Genomic DNA, 24172 nt, shown 5'->3' with positions numbered 1-24172 from the left:
CATATATGATATTATATATGTTTAAATGCCATTCTCCCAATCATCCCACCCTCTCCCTCTCCCACAGAGTCCAAAAGACTACAGAATATTTCTAAAGGACTAGAGTATTTCCTCTAGAACTGTTTAATTCTGGAATCTCTGTGCAATTTCTTTACTGACAGAATACAGATCTCCTCTAAGTATTTGTAAAAAGGATCTTTTTTGTTGTCATCAAAGTGAGAATCTTTATTTGTTGAAATTCATAATGCAGATTCCTTCAACCCAGTACAACACCATTTCATCTTTTTTTCTTAGTTTCAATACTAGTATCTTCTTGGACAAGGATCAGAGCATTTTCCTGTAAAGGGCCAGATAGTAAATATTTTTTAGGCTTTATGGGCCCTAAGTTCTCAGTCACAACTATTCCACTCTGGCGCTGTAGTGCAAAGCTAACTCTAGACTGTGTAAACTGCTGGGCGTGGCTGTATTTCAACCACACTTCACTTACAAAAGTAGGCAACTGGCCAGACTTAGCCATCAGGCAGTAGCTTCCTAACCCCTGATTCAGTACGTGGCTACTTAAAGTGTGCTCTGTAGACCGAGTGTCAGCATCACTTGGGTGGGAGCTTAGTAGAGAGGCAGAATCTTAGACTCCACCGAGACCTACTGTCTGGATTGGAATTTTTCTTTTTAAAGATAGAAGCTGATTTCTCACTTACTTCCCCGAATGTGTTTTGATGAATGTTCTGGGTTCTCTGAGTGTTGGTGACTCTCCAGAGAACAAGGAAGAGAATGTGGAGGGTGTCCTGGGGATGTTATGTATTTGTTTTTGGCTACCTGCGGCCTTTCTCTGGCTGTGTGAGTGTGGCTGCTCTCTAGTCGCGGGGTGCAGGCTGCTCACTGCGGTGACTTCGCTTGTTGTGGAGCACAGGCTCCAGCTGCACACGGGCTTCAGCAATTGCAGCACAGGGCTTAGTTGCTCCGAGGCATGTGAAATCTTCCCAGACCAGGGATCGAACTGATGTTCCCTGCATTGGCAGGCGGACTTCTAACCACTGGACCGCCAGGGGAGTCCCTGGATCTGCATTTTAGCAAGAGTTCCAGGTGATACCCAGGCATGCGCGAGTTTGAGAACTGTAGATGAGTAGCACAAAGGAGACATCTGGGAGCATATTGTAGCGTGCCTACTGGGGTGGGCTGCCTTCTCAGAATGCAACTCGAGGGCCTTTTCCAGTCTCTCCTTCCTTTGCCAGTTTTCTTCCCCTGGTACGTTCTCACCCACTAACTGCCTGCTCTGCTTCGGCTGTCAGCTTGCCTCACCACCTCCTCAGCCTAGCAACTGCTCATTCCCCAGCTTCTCTATATCTTCAAGGGGGGGCGTTGGGAACTCATCAGATGGAAAGGGGGTTTCGTTCGCTTGCAGCGTGGCTCACTGTGATTTGGAGGTGTGATTTGTAGATTACCCAGTGCCTCAGCGCCCCTGCCCCCCACCCCCCCTTCTGTGCCCGCCTCTCCTTTCAAGAGTCCATGTAAATGGAAAAGGAAGCCCCAGGAGCTGAGGTGGTTTCCCTTCATGTTGTGATGCTAAAGAGCCAACACTCATGATGAACACTTCTCAGTCACATAATAATGGTAACAGCAAGAAAAAACCCTAAAGAGTACCAGTGAGCAAAGCAATTGAGCTGTTCCAGCATTTTCTTAAATGGAGCCCGAAGGCCTTAATTATGATGTATGTGTCTTCAGGTAAGACTTTCAAGCAATTTGGAATAGGCAGTTATGTAATTTTCCTGCTGTTCTCTCCACCCCTTTCTCTTTTATCTTTCTTTATTAATATAGACACCAATTGGAATGAAGGGGCCCACACGCAATTTTGCATCGATTCAAGTGGGTGCAAGTTGATTATTCAGCCCAGAAACCTGATTAACACTCTCTCTCCCCTGGACTAGCCCACTTGCTGCATTTGCTTTTCTGGGGTGGAAGATGCCCTCTGCTGGCTCCTGCCATCACACACTTAATACACACAGTGATAGACAACTTAATCTACCTGGGGTCTGGTAGCTCTTATATATCAAGTCCTTGATGTGTGTTTGTTGAAAGCATGCCTTTTCTTCCAGGGCAGTACCTGACACCTGGTAACGGACCTTACTGAAATCTGTAATGTCCACCTCTTAATCTTTTTACTGTCTTGAGATACCCTAGCATGGGTCCTAGACAAAAATGCCAAGTAAAAAAAATTGTTTTTAATAATTTATGGTGCCTGCCACTGTACATTCATTTTCTCATTTAATCGTCACCATAAGTAGTTACTATTATGATCCTTATTTTAAAGCAAAGGAATCTGAGGCTTTGAGAGGGTAACTTGTCTGAAGTTACAATTAGAAAGTGGAGGAGCTAAGATTTGAATCCAGTGTAACAGAAATGGAAAGCCTCTTAACCACTAATAATACTGTCGGGTTCATGGTAGAAATTTAGGGTGTATGGGGTTTTCCAGTGACTAGCATTTTCGGAAACTTGGAAGTATCAGTTGCAAAGTGAGTTCTGGATATGCACAGGAGGCTATCATGCATGGGTCATCAGGAAAGACATTGAAAGCAGCTCTGACATCCTATTAGTTCTACTGAAGTGGAGCAATACAAAAATCCCTCCGTTTGTCAGGGGCCCTACTACAGTCAGAAGCGTGGCTCTGGTAAACACATAAATTAGTGGTGGTTCCCCGCAGAGTTAGCAGTAGAGTCCCCGAGGTCACCTTTCACTTTCTCCTTGATAAAAGGTGTTCAGGCTTCTCACCAAAGCCTCTAATGCAAACCCAGGATTGCCAGCTGTGCTTCTTGGTGTAAACAGTGCATTAATGGTGTGAAAAATTGCAACTCACAAGCCCTTCCTTGAGCAACTGCAGTGACAAACAGCTGCTTCTGCTGCCATGGGGGCAGGTCTCCTGGCAGAGTATACAACTGAGAACCGGAGGAGCCTGCTTCACCTCGAATGCATGGAAATTAGCATTCTGTTCAGATTGCTGTGGTCATCAGCCTGAATATTTACTTGGAGCCCTGCTGTTTCAGGCAGTTACCGAGGCCAATAGATCTGGGAGAGAGAGGAGCCAGAACAACATCTCAGCTACTCTGAAAGATCAAACCTGAAAGAGCACACTCTATTTTTCCGTTCCTCTGATTGATAATGACAACACACCATTATTTATGGGTGGATGCCACAGAAGTTACCTTTCTGGATGGTGGGCTGAGAAACGTGAAATCATTTTATGAAATTCAAGTGTTAAACACAAAGGCAAGAAGAATGCACTTCTGGTGAACACTGGATTTGCTCCTGGAAAAATAGAAGGGTCTGGGCAGACAAGGAGAGGAGAAAAAAGTGTGGTGAAGAGACCAGCATGTACACGTAAGCTGACAGCAGGTTCTGTCTTGAATGTCATGTGCAAGCATTGGAGTGGAGGAAGCTACCAGGGTGGTTTAAATCCATTTCAAAACCGACCGCAATAACTTGCAGCACCCACCTCTCCTGGGAAGACATACCTGTAACTGAGCTAGGGCGTTTGTTTCAGTCTGTCGAACTCCCTCAGACAGCATCTAACTTCCCTCATTCTCCTACTCTCCCATTGCTAGCCAACACCCTTCTATTGACACCTTTTAATTCAGATCCATTCAGTTACCCAATAGATACTTATCGAACCCTGCCACATGTCAGACACTGGGACACAGATAAATAAGATGGGCAGTGCCCTCAATATCTGGTAGGATGAGAGACAAACACAGGCAGGAAAAGGGTGTCATGGATGGATCCTGTGAACTTACTTGTACGGTGTATAGTTGGGAAAGAAGGGAGAAGGGAGCAGGTCCCCTCTGAGAGGGAATAGGATGGAGGCAGAGCAGGAGCTTCCTCAAGCAGGTCTCTGTAGTCCTAGAGATGGTTATGGCTCTGCAGGGAACTTTGCATATTCCTGAGCTAATCTATTGCATCCAGTCTAGAAGGAAATCTTGTTTTCCTTATTTCCAAATCAGTACTGGGTTCCATGCCAGGCACCGTGCTAGGAAGTGTGGATTTGGGAACTTACAGTCTAGTCTGGCGGCAGACATACAATTAATTCCCTGGGGGCTCAGCGGTAAAGAATCTGCCTGCAATTCAGGAGACACAGGTTTGATCCCTGGGTTTGGAAGCTTCCCTGAAGGAGGAAATGGCAACCCACTCCAGTATTCTTGCCTGAGAAATCCCATGAGGAATCCACAGAGCAGCCCAGTGGGTTACAGTCCATGGGGTTGGAAAGAGTTGGATATGGCTGAGCATGCCTGCATGCATGCACAGAAGTCCAGTCCAGAAAAAAATTAGGTGGCCTTCACACATGTTACTGTCTTGAAATATGTCTAGAATTCTTTGCCCCTGACCTCCTCTTCCACTTCATGGGACTAACTAGGACCCTGATTTCATGGTTGCGTCAAGTTGTTACTTGCTCTGCAAGCCATTACTAAGCCCCTGGGAGGGCTGCACTTCCTAGTTGGGTGCAATCACATGATCTGTCTTGGCTCAGGAGAAGTAGGCAGAGTGACAGGTGATATACAGGCGGACTGGATGCCGCTGTTAGGCTCTCGGTGTTCTCCTTGTTCCCGTGCTTTTAACATTTGATGCCATTGGAGGTGATGACTGTCTTATCACCTGGGTCCCTGTGTTACCATGATTAGCAGAGGCCGTTGGTAAACTGCAGTGGACAGCTAGGGTTAGCAAGGAATAAACTTTTGTTGTTTTAATTCTCTGAGACTGTGGGTTGTTAATTACCACAACAGAACCCAGGGTGCTTTGTGGCACATTTTTTTGGGAAGGCCACCAAATTCCACTAAATAGGTTAGGTCTCTCATCTGCATGCATGATTGCTCCCTGCACACACTCCTTCATTAAAAAAAAAATCATGCTTTATTATGTGTTCAACAGGTTAGGCTATAAAAGGAGGAGAACCATACTTGTCTTGTTTATTACCATATCTCTAGAGCCTAGCACAATGATTAGCACATATGAAATAAGTACTTTTTGAAAGAATTAATGAATGAATGAGTGAACAAACGAACTGGGGATTGTTGTATGGAATCATAACATTTTTGAAGAGACTCAGCTCTTCATATAAATATGAAACAGCTTAAAGTCCTGGGAGCCTGTCAATAACTTCTAAGCATTTTTCTCCTCCTCCACCTCTATTCTCACCACCAACAAGCTTAAGGTCAAACAATTCTAATTCCAATAGGACAAATTATAGTTCTCAAAGGAATCAGTTTTGCATGATCTGTTTGTTGGGAGCACGAATTTTCCCTTCACCAACCCAGAATTTGCTCCCTGACCTTTGCCTGTGTTGGAGGAAGTGCATTTTCCCACAGGATGTTGCCCTTGGGCCTCCAGTTAGACCACGAGCCTCTGATGTGCTCAGTAGCTCACAGACTCTGGACCAACACACGTCTCCTGAAAACATCTTTGATGAAGCTGCTCCCCTCCCTGCACAAACACAACAATTAACTAAAGCAGGTAAAATTGTGTCTTGGGAAGATAATGAGGTTTGCTTCCCTGCCTGTATAATTTTGCCTGTGTGTGTCTGGTATCCTGGCTTGGATCTCATCCAGCCCACCCCAGGGGAAACATAGCTGGTATCCTCCACAGCACTTTAATGAAGCGCCCGCCTGTGCTAAGAAAACATCAAAGTTGCTCCAGCTTCAAAACAAGTTAAATTTTGGCAGCTGCAGTTTGGGGGGCAGTATAGGGAACTAATGACAGGAACACAGGAACCCCTACCATTGTGTGTCATGTGTATCCCTGAGCCCTGAGTTTTAGCTCATCTATTTCATATGCTATCTCTGCATTTAGTCTAGGACATAGGAAACGCTAGTGGTAAAGAACCCTCCTGCCAATGTGGGAGTCAGGAGAGATGTGGGTTTGATCCCTGGGTCTACAAGATACCCTGGAGAAGGGCATGGCAACCCACTCCAGTATTCTTGTCTGGAGAATCCTATGGACAGAGAGGAACCTGGCAGGCTACAGTCGATGGGGTTGCAAAGAGCTGGACACGACTGCGGTGACAGCACACAGCACGTGGGAGGCACAGGGGACAGGCAAGCCGGAAGGTCCTTCTACTCTGGCTGGTGGTCCAGAGGCCTGTGTCCTTGAGGAGACTGGGCAGCAAATGCCAAGGCCCCCACCAATCACTTCCAGCCCCTCTCACCTGTTCTTGTCCTGGCATCTCCGCCAGTCACTTCCAGCCCCTCTCACCTGTTCTCGTCCTGGCCTCTAGCTGACTGACAGTCTCTTCTGCCTCAGGTATGAACCTGTTTCCGGCATTCCCTCTGAAGCCCGCTGAGCATTCACGCAGAGGGGCATTGGCTGCATGGCTGATGCAAGCATGGCCCATGCTCACTGCCTCCTCTCTTGTTAATGCTTGCTTCCAGTCCATCCATCTTGTTGCTAGTTTTTATTTCCCTGACTCTTTGGGATTGCCTGTGTTCTGCCATCGTAGGACTACTCATCCTTATTTTCCAGTGACAAGGACAGTTTCTTTTGTACAATTAGGGGGAAACAAGTATAAATAGCATGATTTATAGACCAGAGTGCCCAGTGGGGTGGGGGGAAGCTCTGTAACCTCTGTAGTGTTCATTTAGGGATACATGCAGTCACAAAATCAGGAAATGCAGAAGGTAGGTTGTCCATTCAATGTTATTTGTCTTCAAGTTGGAAGGACAATTCTGTTATATTGAAGAACTTACTATGAAGCTGTGTCAGTATGATAGCAAATCCATTTTGGCACATCTGCAGTGGGCAGGTAAGAGCATAATTCTAAGGAAGGATGTCTGTTCAAGCCCTAGTAGACCTGTATGTTTCCATAGGTCCTGTGGCCAGAGACAGCGGCTTCATCCTGAACATTATTGCTCGGAAAGGAGCCGGGGCAGGGGCGGGTATATGAAGGAATCAATGATCATAGGCACTGAGACAGTGCACATAGTGTGCTTAAGAAATCCAAGCCATATGCCTGGTCAATATCCTTTGGTTATATCTCAAATCAGTTTTGAGTTCAGTTGATTGGAGGCTTCTGTTCAGAGTTTATTTGTGGTTCTGAGCCTGATCCCCTTGAACCACTCAGTCAGCAGTTCAGTCTGTTTGTAAGCCAATGGAGAGCAAAGGGCCAGCATGTCTTATTTATCTTCTTTACCCAGTCCTTGGAAGGAAGCTGCACACAGAGGCCCTCTGTGTTTGTTGAAATTACTGAACTACTGAGTGGAGAAGGGCTAATATATGGTGAGCACCTACTGGGCGTGCTAGGCACTGATAATACAGTGAGGAATAGAGGCCTCTTTGCCCTCAGGAATCCATATTCAAGTCTTTCCTTGTGAATAATGAATGTAGAAAATGATCTGGACAGTGTAACACTGAATTGCCCGAGTTTGTGATTAATGGCTTGAAGGAGGTTTGTGGTACATTTTGGGCCATCTTTTCTTCTGCACATATTCTTAACCTGCTGGGAGAATGGAGAGATGGGCCTCCAACATCCACCTGGATATGGCATGGAAACCTGAAACCAACACCTAATTTTCCCTTCTCTTGATCAATAGATGTTGACTCAGAGCAAAGCACTCATTGATCAGGCTGGTCTCTCTTAGAGAAATGCTAATTCCCCTCTTTGGGGTTGATGGCTGGGATCATCTTACAAACACACCATGGGTCATGCCTGCAGTCTAAGATGTTGTTCAGTAGCTCTCAGATCTAACTCTGTCACCTTAGTGAAAATGAGGCTGTAACAGACGGCACCTGGGAAGTTCTGAGTGGTCCCTCCTCACGCTCCCTCTTAGCATCTGTACATCTCTTTTCCATAGACCTTGTCGTTGCAGAGTGATCATTTACTGCTGTGTCTTCTTCACTTGGCTATGAGCTCCTTGAAGATCCAGACTGTTGTATGTGTCATTGACCCAGAATCACCTGAAGGGGAAGCTCAGAGCCATGATGCTAAGGAGGGAAGCATTCCCTGGCAGAAGCAAGGCAGTTAAAACCTCTGGCTTCCAGAATTGAGACATGTGTACCCCAATGTTCATCGCAGCCCTGTTTACAATAGCTAGGACATGGAAGCAACCTAGACGTCCACTGGCAGATGAATGGATAAGAAAATTGTGGTACATATACACAATGGAGTATTACTCAGCTATTAAAAAGAATGCATTTGACTCAGTTCTAACGAGGTGGATGAAACTGGAGCCTATTATACAGAGTAAAGTAAGTCAGAAAAAAACACCAATACTGTATATTAATGCGTATATAGGGAATTTAGAAAGATGGTAATGACGACCCTATACACGAGACAGCAAAAGAGACACAGATATGAAGAACAGACTTTTGGACTCTGTGGGAGAAGGCGAGGGTGTTATGATTTGAGAGAATAACATTGAAACACGTATATTACCATATGTGAAATAGATGACCAGTCCAAGTTCGATGCATGAAGCAGGGCACTCAAAGCCGGTACACTGGTACAACCCAGAGGGATGGGATGGGGAGGGAGTTGGGGGGGGGGTGGTTCGGGATGGGGGAAACATGTACACACCCATGGCTGATTCATGTCAACATATGGCAAAAACCACCACAATATTGTAAAGTAATTAGCCTCCGGGGTTCCTGGGAAAATCAGACAGGAAGAGAGGCTCATGCAGGGCCGCTCATCGCAGTGGCAGGGGTACCAGTCACGTGGAATATAATGTGAATGGTGTGCCTGGAGCTGCTTCTGTGAACACTTGCCTTCCCCCACCAGTGGTCACTCCTGTGCAAAGGGGCTGCCAGTTCTCCAAGATTAGAGAGAGGATGGGGATTTAGAACCATAGCCTTAGCAGTATTGGCAGTAACCTGCAGTGTATTGGATGGGTGACTATGCCTCAGGGCTTTGCAGTGGCTATAGACAACAGGAAGAACACAAATCTAGGCATACTTTACCATCACTTAGAGTCATTGTCTTGATATCTTATTTATCTGGTTATCAGCCTTAGGCAGCCAGCCCATGGTAGCTCTTCAACACGTGATGGGGAAGGACTCACTGGATGACCACAGCTCATCCTTCATAATTCCTCTTACACAGTTACACACAGTAAGAATCATCAGTAAGCTAAGAAAACTTAAGGATACATTCAGACATTTCATGCCCACTGATGGACTGGGTTTTCTGCTTTTGCTCTCACATATTCCATTTCCTTGACAAAGGTCTATACAGTCAAAGCTGTGGTTTTTTCAGTAGTCATGTATGGATGTGAGAGTTGGACCATAAAAAGGAGGCTGAGTGCCAAAAAACTGTTGCTTTCAAACTGGAGCTGGAGAAGACTCTTACAGATACCCTTGGACAGCAAGATCAAGCCAGTCAATTGTAAAGGAAATCGACCCTGGAAGGGTTGGAAGGACTGATATTGAAGCTGAAGCTCCAACACTTTAGCCACCTGATGCGAAGAGCCAACTCACTGGGAAAGACCCTGATGCTGAGAAAGACTGAAGGCAAGAGGAGAAGGGGGCAACAGAGGAAGAGATGGTTGGATGGCATCACTGACTCAAAAGACATACGTTTGAGTAAACTCAGGGAGATGGTGAAGGACAGGGTAACCGGGTGTGCTGCAGTTCATGGGGTCACAAAGAGTCAGACACGACTTAGTGACTGAACAACAAATCCCATTTTGAACATTTTAAAAAGAACATAAACTTTAGAATCAGATTCTGGCTTTATTACTCGTATGGTCTTGCACAAGTTCTGAGCCACATTTTCCTCATCTGAAAAATGGGGATAATGTTACCTAGCATAGATGCTTGCATGCTAAGTCACTTCAGTGGTGTCACCTCTTGTGACCCTATGGACTGTAGCCCTCCAGGCTGCTCTGTCCATGGAATTCTCCAGGCAAGAATACTGGAGTGGGTGGCCATGCCCTCCTCCAGGAGATCTTCCCAATTCAGGGATCGAACCTGTGTCTCTTATGTCTCCTTCATTGGCAGGCGTAATCTTTACCACTAGTGCCGCCCGGGACACCCAGCATAAGTTGCTTAGTAGTTATTATTATGCTTATTATTATCTGTCCTCAAAACCTACATCTTCGCCTCCTTTGTGTCCAGCACCTCGTTATCCTTTCCCACCGTGTTTCATTTCTCACAGACTTTTGGTATGACTGTGGTATGCCATGAGTTTCTAGTTTTCATCCTGACATTCTGGATCTGTACTGTCCAGGATGGTAGCCACTAACCAGATGTAGATGGTTAAAATTTGAATTAATTAAATTAAGAGTTAAGCAGTAGGCACACTTCAAGTGCTTGGTGGACACATACAGTTACACGTTGGACAGCTAGCTATGACATATTGCGTTACTGCAGAAAGTTCTGTAGTTCTGTGAAGCCCTGGATACTCTTATCTCTGACATCTGGACTGTCACAGACTGAATCCCCCAGGAAACGGACTTGGTGGTGGAGATTTACATTCAGGAAATTGACTGAGGAGTGGTCTTGGGAACCAATCTGGGAGTGAGGGAAGTAAGATTAAGCAAAGGGAGAGGCTAAACTGTGAAGCAGCCACAGAGGGGGCCTCAGTGTATCTCAGGGAGAGCTCTGAACCTGGGATGGCTCTTCGGAAATACCTGAAATTGAGGCAACCATGCCAAACCTCTGTTCCCCTTCTCCCACAGTCATTGGATACTGGCTGACCCACTCTCCTCCTGAGGAAGGGGCATGTCCTTGGGGAAACAGATTTCTTCTTGTAAGGGGGTGTCCCAGGGAAGGGACTCAGCTGTGAGCTGTCAGATGCCAACACTGCTAGCAGCTGAGGAATAAGTGTCTGGGTCCTGAAGGAGCAATGGGGTGGCTCAGCAGTGTCCCCTACGTGGCCCCGTTGGAGCTTTGATGCTCTCTCACATTGTAGTCTGCTGATAACTGGATATCTTTGCTCGGGGCTTCTGGCCCATCAACTCCTTTCTGGGGCTGTTCTTGTCCAGTGAAACACAACTGATGGGCCATAAATGAGAGCGTTTTTCAGAGATTCAACATTGTTTCCATCTTTCAAATGATGGCACTAATTAAAGCCTAAAGCAAGTGATTTTGGAGCCATATGTGTGTTATCTCTTCAGGTCTTAATCTTCTAACCTTTAAAATGAAAAGAAAAGGTGGAGTGAATAGAGAACAACCATGTAGCTGGGCATCAGCTGTCTTCTGCAGTCCAGTGTGGAGTGCTGAGCACAACAGTTGTCTTTGGGTGATTCTGATGTTAAGTAATAGAAATCAACTCAAGTTAATCTAAGCAAAAGGGAAATTTATGAGAAGGATACTTGTGTATCTCATGAAATCCAAGGGCAACCCAGTTGGAGTCCCATCTGCTGTTACACCAATTATCATGTTAGGTAGAACCACTTTTTCCCCCAATTAGCATACTCATATGTGGGAAGACCTCTGTTAATATTGGACTCTTGGCTACTTCCCACCCCTTCACTTATTCCTCCTTGGGGAAGGGTGACTTATTTAACTGGAGAATATGGAAGAATACATTGGGCATATTTGGCTTACCCTCTTTTGGGGATCTACTGCTTGCTGAGAACATACACTCTGCTCTGCTTCTTCATCCTGTGTGTTTTAAGATGCCTGGAAGGTGCTTTAGGGAAGTGCTGTGGTGTCCAGCACTGTCTGTGACTGGAAGGGTGGTTCTGCCCAACCTGAAGTTGTGAACTGGGAAGCCAACTTGGTCATATACCTAAAGCTGCGGTCGCTAAACTGCATCACAGATAAAGGGGCGTTTTGATTTCAGTCTATATCCCATGTCTTCTCCTTGATTCAGAACTCAGGCAGGGAAGACGGATCTTTGTATTGGGCCTTTTCCAACTCCATTGCATCTCTCTTCTTTCATTTACTTCAGTTAAGCTTTTTCTGATTTTTTCATGAACATGGGAGATGAATGGTTTCACATTCTTCAGTTCCAAAGCCACTTGCAAAAACTGACTGGTAGGCTTGCAATCTCAATTCCAAATTCATGGGATAAGAATATCTGATTGACTTAACTTTGGTCAGATGCTCACCTTTGGTTGAAAAAACTGGGCACAACTGGGTGGAGAAAGTGAGTAGGTAAGCTTCCATATTGCCAGTTCAGTTCAGAAACTCAGTCATATCTGACTCTTTGCAACCCCATGGACTGCAGCACGCCAGGCTTCCCTGCCCATCACCAGCTCCCAGATCTTGCTCAAACTCATGTCCATCGAATCGGTGATGCCATCCAATCATCTCATCCTCTGTCATCCTTTTTTCCTGCCAACAGAGGATGAGATGGTTGGGTGGCAATACAACATTGAAAGCTTACGTATTATAGAAGTGACTTTTCTGGGTGGCAAACTAGCTGTCAGAGAGTGAGTTGTGACTTCCCAAAGCAGTCTTTCACACATTCATGACAAAGGTATTTTGGACCAACTAAACGTTTTCATTATATTGATTAAAAAGTGGCTTTTAAGTCAGTTCTTGTCATGGTGGTCTTCGTGCTTCTGTTGCTACGAATCTACATTCTTTTGAAATTGAGCTTTCAGCTCAGAGCTGTTTACATGCTGAACTCTAGATGGAGCCCTGAGAATCATCTAATTAAATAATTTCTTCAGTCTGTTCCCCCCCAAAGGTCACATGCTGTTGAAGGTTTTGCTGGGCCATTGTGTGCAAAGGAAGAGATAAAAGGGGCAAAGTCAGTATTTCATGGGACACAGGTCAAGCCAACAGGTAGTATGCTGCCAGAAGACAGATTCCCCTTTATTTAGAGTCAGATATCACCAAACTTCATACAAATGGTACCCTTCAATAGCTTGTCAAACCATCAGATAGTCTCTTACTTGAGTTGTGATGCTCCATAGTAAAATATATTATCAAACCAGAGCATCCTGTTTGCTTTTATTTTGGAGTAACTCATATTTTCTGGAAACCCAGAGCCAGCTCACAGTAGTTTTCTTTAATAATCATTAAGGTCATCTGACCTATGTCACAGTAAAGGCAGGCTATCGATGATGAGCAACCCTGCTGAGAAATTAATCTTCAATCAACATGTGTATATGTGTCCTCTAGAAGTCACCATTGATATTGTGTGGTTTCTTTTACTGTAGAACCGAGGGGCATGTTACATGTCAAGATGAAATCAATGTGAAATTGATGGGCTGAGAGGAATTTGGTCTTAAGGGCTTTGCAATAGTATAACAATCAAGTTATTCTTTCCCCTGCCTTACTGAACTCTCTTATTTGCAGCAGCAAATTCTCCACCTAAAATTCTATGTTCGCTTCCAACATAATTCCTTTTTTTTAAGTGCTCTTAATTTCATCATTATATTTATTTTTGTTTTATTATAACATTGATATATGCTCACTTTTAAAGTTGGTAAAATAAAAAATGAGAAAGATGAAAAATTACTCATAATCCTACCATTATAACATTTTGGACTGTTTTCTACTAGTTTATTTGAATTTCAAAAATTAAGTTTATTTTATATCTGTAATTTTGTTTCTGCTTTTTTCCTGACTACTATTATAGCAGACATTAATCGTATTGTTATAACTGTCCTTTACACCCAAAATTTTTAGTGACTGCGTGACCATTCTCCTTTTGTTGGATATTTTGTTTGGTTTCAATATTTACAAAAGGTTCTGTAACTTTAGAACTGTATAGATGATACTACAATTTGTATACTAGATGTACATTTATATATATGTATATATGTATTTTTTTTCCTTCAAATTAATTCCCAGAAGTGGAATTGGAATTACTAGGTCAATGCTTCTTTTTAACATTCTCTTCTTGACTCAGACCCCCAAAGATTTGCTGGATGCTTGAGAAAGATATGCTTTCTTGGTCTGAGATTGTTTGGGGATCTATTAAAACATGTTCTCTTCATTTCAGCAACAATGATTACATCCCCTTTTGCTTTGGATTGTTTTGAGATGCTTTCATTCTCCCTGGCCCCTACCCCTCAACACTCCCCAAAACGCACATGATTCCATCATAGAAAATGGCAAGTTTCTGCTGATCTTGTTTTGGCCAAGAAAGAAATCTGGCTGTTTTGAACACTATAGTTGAAAGTACAGGAGTTCTAAGTGATTTTAAGGTGATTCTTTTTTTCTTCTCTTTGGGCATGCTGTACACATTTGCCGGCGAAGGCAATGGCACCCCACTCCAGTACTCTTGCCTGGAAAATCCCATGGATGGAGGAGCCTGGTAGGCTGCAGTCCGTGGGGTCGCTAAGAGTTGGACACGACTGAGCGACTTCACTTTCACTTTTCACTTTCATGCATTGGAGAAGGAAATGGCAACCCACTCCAGTGTTCTTGCCTGGAGAATCCCAGGGACGGCAGAACTTGGTGGGCTGCCGTCTATGGGGTCACACAGAGTTGGACACGATTTAAGCGACTTAGCATACACGTTTGCTACTGAAATCAGTGACCTCAAATGCCTGTGGAGTTACTGGGCTGGCCAAAAAATTCGTCTAGGTATTCCCAGGTTATAGAAAAACAGAGAAAACTTTTTGTCCAGCCTGATAAAAACCCTGGGTGGGCCCTCGCGGGACGGAAGAGGTCACGGTGGATTTGGAGTCATGATATCTGGCTCAGGCTCTGCTGTCCTGTCACCTTTGTGTCTGTTTCACTTACTGTGTTTATTTCCTCTCCACGGCCTCATTCAGTCCTTATGGTGACCCCCTGAGCTAGCCATCATCTCTCCCATTATATGGCTGGGAATACTCAGGGTGAGCAGTAACATAACTGCCTAAAGATAGGCTTTAGGAAAATCAGAATTCTGATCCTACACATTTGTCATTCCCATTGTCCCAGGCTGTTCTCGTTATCCATGTTTCCTTGAACAAGTACGTAACCCCTCTGAGTCTTACTCTGTTTAAGATGAAGATAATCACACATACCCCACAGGGCTTTTGTGACAGTCAGATGAGACAGTTTAAATTGAGTGTGCTACTTAAAGTGGAATATAAGTGTTAGGAATTATGAGCATGCTAATGAAAAAGGTGACTAATGTTGTTGGTTTTTCTTCCCTGCCAGGGGTATTGCTTACTTGCTTGCTCTCTTGATTTTATTTAATTTTATTACTGAACCAAACTTGGGTCCACTTGGTGGTCTGCTGACACCAGATGGTGGTGAAGGAAAGTGCATCATTTATTGCAGGGCGCCAAGCAAGGAGGGCTGCTGCTGCTGCTGCTAAGTCGCGTCAGTCGTGTCCGACTCTGTGCGACCCCATAGACGGCAGCCCGCCAGGCTCCCCCGTCCCTGGGATTCTCCAGGCAAGAACACTGGAGTGGGTTGCCATTTCCTTCTCCAGTGCATGAAAGTGTAAAGTGAAAGTGAAGTCGCTCGGTTGTATTTGACTCTTCGCGACCCCATGGACTGCAGCCTACCAGGCTCCTCCATCCATGGGATTTTCCAGGCAAGAGTACTGGAGTGGGGTGCCATTGCCTTCTCTAGCAAGGAGGGAGTCCAGGGCATCTAGTAGTTAAGAGATCTGAACTCCCTGAAGGCTTTCAGGAAAACGTTTTATAAAGATAGGGTGAGGGAATGGGGTTGTGAAATGGGTGATCAGCTTGTGGACATTCTTCTGATTGGTTGTTGGTGAGGTAATCGGGGGTCAAAATCATCAACTCTCTGTCTGGGGTCTATGTGCTTGTGGGGAGCATACAGTTAACTTCTTCCATCTGGGGGTGGGGGGTAGGTTTCAGTATCTGTGAAAAAGCTCAAAGAACATGGTTCAGAATATTGTCTGTAGCCCTTGAGGAGGAACTGAAAGTCTCTGTGTATAATGGCTAAACTATGGTTATTTTGTCTTGCTTGACTGTTTTCCTATCTAACTGCACTTCCTCACTTCTCTGATTCAACTTATTCTTTGACCAAAGTTTTCCTACAGACAGAAGACAAGGATAGGACATGAGGGTAGTCCTGTTCTGGGAAGGTCCCACAGGGCCTTGCTTGGTTACACTTTTATTTTTTAATTGTATACAGTTGATTTAGGCTTCCCTGGCGGCTCAGTGGTAAAGAATCCACCTGCTGATGCAGGAGACCCAGGTTTGATCTCTGAGTCGGGAAGATCCCCTGGAGAAGGGAATGGCACCCCACTCCAGTATTCTTCTCTGGGAAATCCCATGGACAGAGGAACCTGGTGGGCTACAGTCCATGGGGTGCAGAGTTGGACACGACTCAGTGACTAAACAATGACAACAGTAGTTGATTTATAATGTTGTATTAGTTTAAGCTGTATAGCAAAGTGATTCACTTGCACATATATTTATGTATATACATGTGTATATTGTTTTTAAAATTCTTTTCCCTTATAGTTTATTATAGGTTATAATGTTTACTTACATTGGCTCATATAGGCTTCTAAAAATTTTGAGATTTATTTTTTAGTTCCTATTTTATAAGTTTTCATTTTATCTGTTTTCTTTTTAAAATTTTTTTGTCTAGTAAGTTTCAAGGAAATGAGATGCAAAAACAGTTAATAATTAAATGTTAAGGTATGGATTAAAGCAGAGCAAGAGGTTTCAGTTCTTTTAATGTAAGTTTCTCTATCTCATCACTATTGACATTTCTGGGTGGGATAATCCTTTGCTGTGGGAGCCTCGCCTGCATACTGTAGGAGGTTTATCAGCATGCCTGGTCTCTGCCCACTAGATGCCATTGGCACCCCCATCCCATCTGTGACAATGACAAGTATCTGCAGATATTGCCAAATGCCCCTTGAGAATAGGGTATGTGTTTGTTCCCATTTAAAAATTACTACTTTAACAGAATGTCAGTCTCAAGAGATGCAAATTTTATTTACTGGGATCTTGGTTTGAGTGTTTTTATTCCTTATTATGTCAAAGGTGTAATGTAGGAGGGTTAATTCTGCAAAGGAAACTATCTTTAGCATTTATTACCTTTAGCAGGTTGCCTTCAAGTTTTTGCAGCCTTGTTACTAGATGAACATTATTGTTGTCCTGATCGCCCAGACACTCTTCTCTAACTGCCAATACCAAATCCGAGCGCAAGAAACAAGAAATAAAGAAAAATAAATATCCACACAGTTATAATGAGAAGCTTGTTCTGGAGATAACAGCTCCTGTAAAACTTCCCATTTTTATTACCATTTTTGATCTCAAGAATGGATTTGTATTGTGCTATTTTCAGTTCTTGTTACCATCACTGTCACAACAGGGAATGAGCCAAATTGCAGTGCGGAGGAGAGTCTGTCACATGCGATTGTGTGGGGGCCCTGCCCTGACCTTGTGTTATTCCAGAGCAACAAGGAGGCACAGTCGCTGACCAGTGAGATGCTATCTCTGGAGAGATCGGAGGCCACTGAGGCCTGAGTGGCGTGCAGTTTAGCCCTGGAGGTTCTGTTTAGCAGTGTATATTGCAGCTGCTCCATCTGTCCAGAGCGCAGTATGGCACACAGGTACTTGACATCACTCGGAGGGAATCCTCATCAAGGGAGAGAGGAGACCAAGAAGAGACCTAATATCCTTAACACCTACAATATGCCATTGGACTAAGAGCTTTACAAGCGTTTGTTCACATAACCTTTACACCAAATGTATGATGTAAGTATTAGTATATCTAGTTTTTTACTCCAGGAAGTAAAGTAACTTGTCTAAGTTCAGGTAGAGCTTGGAGTTCAGATCATGGATTGAAAATCTCTATTTTTACTAACTCTGAGCACTTAATATTACTGAATTTTCAGATCTTTTCAGCTCATAGGAGGCTCAGTTCTTATTTTCCTGGTTGAGATTCCAAGAGATTTTGTCATTTAAGTTCTTTTTCTGACTCTAGTGTGGAAAATTCTGAAAGAGATGGGAATACAAGACCACCTGATCTGCCTCTTGAGAAATTTGTATGCAGGTCGGGAAGCAACAGTTAGAACTGGACATGGAACAACAGACTGGTTCCAAATAGGAAAAGGAGTACGTCAAGGCTGTATATTGTCACCCTGTTTATTTAACTTATATGCAGAGTACAACATGAGAAATGCTGGACTGGAAGAAACACAAGCTGGAATCAAGATTGCCGGGAGAAATATCAATAACCTCAGATATGCAGATGACACCACCCTTATGGCAGAAAGTGAAGACCTAAAGAGCCTGTTGATGAAAGTGAAAGTGGAGAGGGAAAAAGTTGGCTTAAAGCTCAACATTCAGAAAACGAAGATCATGGCATCCGGTCTCATCACTTCATGGGAAATGGATGGGGAAACAGTGGAAACAGTGTCAGACTTTATTTTTCTGGGCTCCAAGATCACTGAAGATGGTGACTGCAGCCATGAAATTAAAAGACGCTTACTCCTTGGAAGGAAAGTTATGACCAACCTAGATAGCATATTCAAAAGCAGAGACATTACTTTGCCAACAAAGGTTCGTCTAGTCAAGGCTATGGTTTTTCCTGGGGTCATGTATGGATGTGAGAGTTGGACTGTGAAGAAGGCTGAGTGCCGAAGAATTGATGCTTTTGAACGGTGGTGTTGGAGAAGACTCTTGAGAGTCCCTTGGACTGCAAGGAGATCCAACCAGTCCATTCTGAAGGAGATCAGCCCTGGGATTTCTTTGGAAGGAATGATGCTAAAGCTGAAACTCCAGTACTGTGGCCACCTCATGCGAAGTGTTGACTCATTGGAAAAGACTCTGATGCTGGGAGGGATTGGGGGCAAGAGGAGAAGGGGACAACAGAGGATGAGATGGCTGGATGGCATCACTGACTCGATGGACATGAGTCTCAGTGAACTCTGGGAGTTGGTGATGGACAGGGAGGCCTGGCATGCTGTGATTCATGGAGTCGCAAAGAGTCGGACACGACTGAGCGACTGATCTGATCTGATCTGATCTGACTCTAGTTAAAATTACAGTGGGCTTCTCATCCTTCTGACCCAGTGGGCTTGGACCAGAACATCTGGCTACACTGATCTTGCCATTCTCTGAACTTCCCATTCACTTAGTCTGTGCTGTTCATTGTCTAAATCCATCAGGGACTCCTTAGTCCTCTCGTGTGGCTGCTTCTGCAGTGTATGCCCATTTCCCCACAGACTTAAGTTCTTTAAAGGCAGAGGTGATACCTCATACTTGGAAGGCAGTGTAGCATACTGGTTTAGAGCACGGACCCTGAAGGTAGACTGCCTGGGTTCAGATACCATCATTTCCGCTGTATCAGGCAGGGTAGGCTGGAGTGTGCGTCACTAACAGACAACCCTAGACTGTGTGGAGGCTTGATACACCCAGCAAAGGTGTGTTTTTTGCTCATGGTAAGTGGCCCACTGAGGTTGGCAGGAGGCCTGTAAGCATCATAGTCACTTAGAAACGTGGACCAGTGGAGGCTCCATCCCAGTACCTCCTCAGTGATCACCGAGCCAGGGCACAGATAACCTGGCAGATCACACCCTGGCTCACAGAGGTTCTGTGAGCGTGTGTGTGCTCAGTTGCTTCAGTTGTGTCTGACTCTCTGAGATCCTATGGATGTAGCCTGCCAGGCTCCTCTGTCCATGGGATTTCCTGGGCAAGAATATTGGAGTGGGTTGCCATGCCCTCCTCCAGGGGATCTTGCCAGCCCAGGGATCAAACCTGTCTCTCTTACCTCTCCTCCATCGGCGGGTGGGTTCTTTACTGGTAGGGCCACCTGGGAAGCCCCCATAGAGTTTTAAGCCACGTTAAATTCTGTCACTGCTCTGAGTAGATCAGAGGTATTTGCAAACAGCTCAGGTCTTCTGCCGGAGAAGGTAGTGGCACCCCACTCCAGTACTCTTGCCTGGAAAATCCCATGGGTGGAGGAGCCTGGTGGGCTGCCGTCTATGGGGTACACGGTCAGACACAACTGAAGCGATTTAGCAGCAGCAGCAGCAGCAGCAGATCTTCTGTAATTTCTTGCTAGCAGTAAAACTTGAGGCACGTTGTTTAAAATTTTTGTGCCTATTTCCTTTTATTTAAGATGCGGGTAATAGTAGTACTTAGCTCTTGTGAGAATTAAGGGTGACGTATATGTAAAGTGCTCAGTGTGGATGGTGTCCAGCTCATTGCTGATGCGGTACGAGTGTTGGCTGGTGCTCCTTGTAAATACTTAAAGTCAGAGCTACTTGCTTGTTTCTTTTTATTCACATCTCTACCTGGGAATCCGAAATCCTGAAGGTACCAGCATTGGCATGCTTCTGGCATGACATCTTGATAGAGTTACTTTCTGATCTTTCATCTCTTATTCATGTAGGGACAGACATTTCAACTAGTGGTTGTGTGTGCTGTTCTCTTGCCTTATAGCTTAGCTTTCTTCTGAAAAATCGATTTTACTGCAAAGGTTCGGCTATCGCTTTTCCACTGCAGTGCCTACCCCCTCTTTCACAGAAAATGGCATTCTAAACAACGGTTGATAGTTCAGAAGCATAATTACCTTTTGAAAATAAACTTCACCAGAAGGGCCAAATTAAATATCTGCCTAGGTTTGGTTTAGAGATTTTTGTTCTTTTGGTGGCTCAGATGGTAAAGAATCTGCCTAAAATGTAGGAGACCCAGGTTCGATCCTTGGGTCTGGAAGATCCTCTGGAGAAGGGAATGTCAACTCACTCCAGTATTCCTGATTCCATGGACAGTGGAGCCTGGTGGACTACAGTCCATGGCACTGCAGAGTCAGATACAACTGAGCAACAAACACACACATTCTTATTTTCTGGATAGACTCCCCTAAATAACTTATCAGATCCTTAGCACTGTTGGGAAGGAGTTTTTTATTGGCTCAAATTACTGTGCTCAGCACTGCTTTGGGGCCTGGGTGGGGTGGAGTGGGTGGGCGGGGAAGCATAGGATTACCAGCTGCAGAGCCCTGACAGAAGTTTCAGGCTTTCCATCAGAAATTATTAGCATTAGTTAGGAAAAAGAAAAAAACGAGTTTTAGAAAAGCTGCCTAGAATAATAAAAAACGGGCTCTATTCTAATAGAGAAGAAATGTGGTTTGGCATCAACAAGGGAGTGGATAAGATTCAGTGTAACCAGAAAAATGCAGCTTCCAGCCTCATCCTGTGATCAAAGCAAATGTGTTCTTCTGAGTGGTTAGTTGCTCGGGTATTTGCTTTAGCACACCCACCAGGGGGCCTCAGTGAATTTTTTTTTCTCTCTCCAGGAAGGATGGTAAATAGAACTTTGATCCAATGGTGAGTGTCTATTTGCATGATGTCTCCAGCTTTGTCTTTCTAAATCCACAGAGCCTCCTTCCATTCTATTAAGGGCTCCACCAAGCCCACAACGAGCAGGGGTGGCACCTGGTGGTTTGTGCTGACACCCCCTGCCTTGAACTGAGCCTTAACCTGATTCAGCTGGTGGTTTTTTCTATCGCTGATTCTGATTCCTCTGGGATGTTGCCTCCCTCTTCGCTTTCCTTTCGGTCATCTTTTGTACCCTTTCCTCTCTCACCATTTCTCTTGATCTCTACTGGTCTAGCTTGGATATCAGATTTTGCTTGAGTGTCATTCAGCTCAGCAGGCTAGGTATTATTTTGTTCTGTTTCTTGATGGAGGAAAATAAGACTAAAGCAAAAGAATGGGCTTCCCAGGGGGTGCTAGAGGTAAAGAATCTGCCTGCCAATGCGGTATACACAGAGATATAGGGTTTGATCCCTGGGTTGGGAAGATCTCCTGGAGCAGGAAATGGCAAACCTTCCCAGTATTCTTGCCTGGAAAGTTCCATGGCTAGGGTCTGGTGGGCTACAGTCCATGGGGTTGCAAAGAGTCGGACACTGCTAAGCGCACGCGCGCGCACACACACACACACACACACACACACACACAGAAAGAAGGTGCGGGCATCTCAGCGTAGCTTCTGTGCTTGGCGCCCTCCAAGTCCTGTGTGTTGGATCTGGGCTGGAAGTTAGGACTCACTAGTGGGTAAGTCACCCACTGACAGACGTTTGACGCTGCTGACGACAGCCTTGGAATTACCTGTCTACATATGGCATTTTGATTAACCTAGCAGTCCAATGAAGTGCTTGCCGTTATTATGTCCACTTTATAGTTAGGAAAAAGGAAGCCTGAAGAAGCGGAGGGATTGCCAAGGTCATACAGATTTGACTCTAGAAAGTCAGATTCTGAAGTCTGTCATCAAAATGAACGTTTGTGTCTCCTACAAAGTTCTTATGTTGAAACCTCATCCCTGGTGTGAGGGTATTTGAAGGTGGGGCCCTTGGGAGGTGATTAGATCCTGACGGTAGCGCCCTCGTGAATGGAATTAGTGCCTGTATAAAAGAAACCCGAGAACGCGCTCGTGACCCTTTAGTCGTGTGAGGACTTGGCAAAAAAGATGGCCACATGTGAATCAGGAAGTAGGCTCTTGCTGGACCCCGAGTGTTCAGACATCTTGATCTTGGACTCCCCAGCCTCCAGAACTGTGAGAAATAACTCTCTGTTGTTTAGAAGCTACCCATTTTGTGGCATTTTGTTGTATCAACCCCGTCAGCCTAAGACAGAGCCCAAGCTCTAAACCACCTGGTGATGAGACGTTAGCCTCTTTGGGTCTTAGTGTTTTCCCATGCAACATCATTCAGTTATCCTGAGGTTTCTCAGTCATAGCACTATTGATATTTTGGCCAGATAATTCTTTGTTATGGCATTTATCTTGTATATTGTTAGACATTTAGCAGTATTTTTGGCTTGTACCCACCAGATGCCAACAACTCCTCTGCCTCCCTCGGCCAGTTGTGATAAAGAAAAATGTCTCTAGTCTTTGCTGAATGTCCTAGCCAGGGCGAGTTGGGGGGTGGTGTGAAACTGCCCCTGGCTGAGAACCACTGGCCTCAATAATTTCCATGGTACTTTCCAGAATCAACTGTCTATGGTTCCTTGTGTGTTTCTCTGGTTTCCCTTTCTTAGTTCTACTTTTGTGTTCTTGTTTATCCTTCTGTAAGTTAGGGGTAATTAAAGTGCCCACCTTCACATATGGTTATTTTGAGGATCAAATGCTGTAATGGTGCTAGGTCCTAAGGACAGTCTTTGGCACATTTAAGTGCTTGATGGAACCATCTGTGTTGTTGTTAAAATCCTTGTCCCTATGAGCAGATGAACCCTATCTCCATTTGTCAGAGACAAGCTCTGTCCCAGCTCACTGTGAGGCGGGAGGAGAGAGGAACACAGCCACTCTGGAGACCTAAAGGAAGCCCTCCTCTGTCCTCTTGGTCTGCAATCCATATGCAGTATTGCAGGCGAGAGGTTCTTGTGGTTTGGGGGAAATAAGAGCAGACTTTAAGTGGAGTCAATTAATTGTAGCAAGTCACTCTCCTTTCAGTCAGATTTAGGTAATGGCTTATCTCACATGACCAACCCTGCTGTTCGTCATCTTCACTAAGAAAACCCTCTGCTGCTTTCCATCGGTGAATTCTGAAGAGAGGCTGATAGGTTTCCCTTGTTTAAATATGGCACAGATGTATTTTTAAGAACCCATTCCTCCTGAAGGGAGTGCAATTGACAGACTCGTACCTGAACCCTCATGTGATATACCGATGCACTGTGGAGCTTGGCGTGGCCGTTTTTCAACCCACCCTAGAGCATTTTCTGTTTCTTTCCTTGGTTCTATTTTAGACTCCTACTTTACATACTACCTGCAACTGAGGCCAGAAATTATCTTCCTCAGAGAGAAAACTAAGAATATTTTTCTTCTGCAAAGTTTTAAGATCCTTCTCCCTTCCTCTTCATAACCAGACATATGTAATGTCCCCATTTACCTGAAAGATATTTATAGCTTTTCCTTCTGCTTACCTTTCATACTGCAACCATTGGGTCAGGTATCTCTTTAGCCAAAATCTTTTTGGTTTAGAATGGATACATGTATATGGATGGCTGAGTCTGAGCTTTCCCAGTGGCTCAACAGTAAAGAATCCACCTGCGATGCAGGAGCCACAGGAGATGCAGGTTCGATCCCCAAGTTGGGAAAAATCCCTGGAGGAGGGCATGGCAACACACTCCAGTATTCTTGCTTGGAGAATCCCATGGACAGAGGAGCCTGGCGGGCTGCAATCCATGGGGTCGTAGAGTCAGGCACGATTGAAGTGACTGAGCACACACATGGCTGAATTCCTTTGCTGTCCCCCCAAAACTATCATAGTGTTGCTTATTGGCTTTACTCCAATATAAAAGAAAAAGTTTAAAAAAGAAGGGAAAAAATCTTTTTTGGGGAATGAGGCCTTGTGAGTGGTTGAACTGGGC

This window comes from Bos indicus x Bos taurus, chromosome 8 (assembly GCF_003369695.1).
Source record: "Bos indicus x Bos taurus breed Angus x Brahman F1 hybrid chromosome 8, Bos_hybrid_MaternalHap_v2.0, whole genome shotgun sequence".
Lineage (NCBI taxonomy): Eukaryota > Metazoa > Chordata > Mammalia > Artiodactyla > Bovidae > Bos > Bos indicus x Bos taurus.
This window is presented reverse-complemented; position numbering follows the sequence as displayed.